Below are 2,271 nucleotides of genomic sequence, written 5' to 3'. Positions count from 1 at the left end.
AAATGGGGCAGGAGTGTGTGTGTGTGTGTGTGTGTGTGTGTGTGTGTGTGTGTGTGTGTGTGTGTGTGTGTGTGTGTGTGTGTGTGTGTGTGTGTGTGTGTGTGTGTGTGTGTGTGTCTGTGCAAGCCGGAGACAGGTTCCTGCAAGTGTTCATAACTCCTAACTTGAGGCAAAAACAGCTGCTGCTGCAACTTTGCATTCCGACAAGTGTGTGTAAAAGGAATGTCAAATGCAAACAACTCTTCTTGGCTAACACCGTTCCTGTCTCTATCTGTCTTCTTTTCATTGCTTCGTGTATTTTCCAACTCTTTCTCTGTCCTTCTCCTCTTCTCCTCTGCTGTCTTTCTTCGTCTCACCTCCCAGATGCTGCCCAGCTCTACCAGCAGTACAGCGAGGCTGCCCAGAACTTTGAGATCCTGCGCCAGGCTCGCCCTGATGTCACCTCTGTGTGCGAGGACAACACACCATCACCCGCGCCCTCGCCTCCTCCTGCCCGCAGACCTCTGCCTCCTCTACCCCCTGTCCCGCACCCGCACTCCTTGACCCACACAGGCTCCATCACCAGTGTCAATAGCTTGCCTCTCCCCGAGCCCCCCAGGAGTGAAGGCAGGCCTTCCTCCCCACGTCTGTCCATCTGTCTCTCGCAGTCGGCCACACTGTGGCGGGACCTGCCGGGGGTCAGGAACAGTGTTGAGCTGGAGGAGCTCACAGAGGACCAGAGGAGACTACAGGAGGTAAGGGTCGTTCTTTATTCAGCAGGGTAGGAGGTGGTTTCTATTTTATTATGACCCTTCTGTTACCACACAGTTTCTAGCTATGATAAATTGTGTGATTTTGGTGTATTTTATAAGAAATCATGCTTTAAAAGCCCACATGTGGGTTTTGGGATTGTTAGGGTATTTAAAATAAATAGAAAATACATCAATTTAAACTTGAATGTCTGTCCCCTAAGCCAAATCACAAATCATAACTCCTTCCCCAGTGCTTCAAAAAATATCTTAAGTGCCTCCCCACTTTTGCATCAACCTCTCCACTTTCATAAATAAGAAAACAAAACACATAGTTATATTGCAAGTATTGGTGTCTAGTGAGCATTTGATAGAAAGGAATTCTTATCAGTAATTGTAAGGATTTTGCTCTCTTATTTCTCTGAATTTTAATAGTTGTGCCCATAACTTTTCAGTGATATACAACCCAACCTAACCTTGCATTTCAACATCTTCGGAAAGTTACTGACACAGAATTTCCTCCCACATGTAATTCAGGATAATCCACGAGGCAATTAAATGCACAATGATTGTCTTTCACTTTCCTTACCTTTACTTCCTTCCAAGAAGGATTCTGATCATGATTAGTTTGGATTTTTGTTGATCAGAACAGCTAAAGTTCTTCCAATCAGTTGTAGTTTTAATGACTCACATCCTTGTGCTTGTTTACAAGTGACTGTTTCGGGGCGTTTTTTTTTTTGGTTTTTTTTCATCAGCAGCTTCTCTAATGTTTCATTTCATGGTGATTTCTGTGGAAATGCATGACTTACATGAGTCAGTTCTTTACTGTTGTTACCTCACACTGCAGAGAACTAAAACCATGTGAACTGTTGGGACTTGCTAAATTCCAGAATAACCCTCCCTGTGATCCACTTTTTTTATTGGCGTAACAGTGTTGCTTGCCAGAAAACGTGACTGCGTAGACTTGCTTTGTTTCTCTGGTAATGTAGGTGTTTCCCTCTAAACCTTAATCACGACGTGTCTGAGCTGAAAGCCTTCTACTCATTGTGAAATCTTTCTCGTCAGTTAGTCACGTCCTTGTCTTAAGTGCCCCGGCCTTCAGGGAAATGAAAATGCTTAATAGCCATGATTTACTGTCTTGCTGTGCCTTACTCATTGTTTTTATCTCATTTTGATGTATTTTTCCTATTAGGTCAGATTTGAGGTGGTAACTTCAGAGGCCTCCTACTGCCGGAGTTTGGACATTGTTGTTGGACACTTTGTCAAGTCCAAACAGCTGGGGTCGCTGTTAACCACTCAAGATAGAAACTGGCTATTTTCCAGACTTGCTGACGTCCGTGCAATCAGCCACAGGTCAGAACTTTTAAACATGATTTGAGCAAGGTCTTGACCCTAAATTTGATCATTTAGGTTGACATGAAACACACATTGTGTGTTCATCAAACTTGTTTGTGTTGTGCATGTACAATTTTACAAATGTATGGAAGAAATTACCTTAGAATAATTGTTTCTGGTTTTTGTTTTAGTTTTTTGTCAAAGCTGG

General features: G+C 43.3%; 1 long non-coding RNA gene across 1 annotated transcript; it reads left to right on the top strand.

The window, feature by feature from the left end:
• Window positions 1–324: 324 nt before the first annotated feature.
• On the top strand, window positions 325–2,271 carry LOC121964393. Its single transcript, XR_006107354.1, has 3 exons — window positions 325–734; window positions 1,921–2,081; window positions 2,255–2,271. It is a non-coding gene; the product is annotated as an uncharacterized LOC121964393 (long non-coding RNA).

Source organism: Plectropomus leopardus, unplaced genomic scaffold (genome assembly GCF_008729295.1).
Source record: "Plectropomus leopardus isolate mb unplaced genomic scaffold, YSFRI_Pleo_2.0 unplaced_scaffold15482, whole genome shotgun sequence".
Classification (NCBI taxonomy): domain Eukaryota; kingdom Metazoa; phylum Chordata; class Actinopteri; order Perciformes; family Serranidae; genus Plectropomus; species Plectropomus leopardus.
This window is presented reverse-complemented; position numbering and strand designations above follow the sequence as displayed.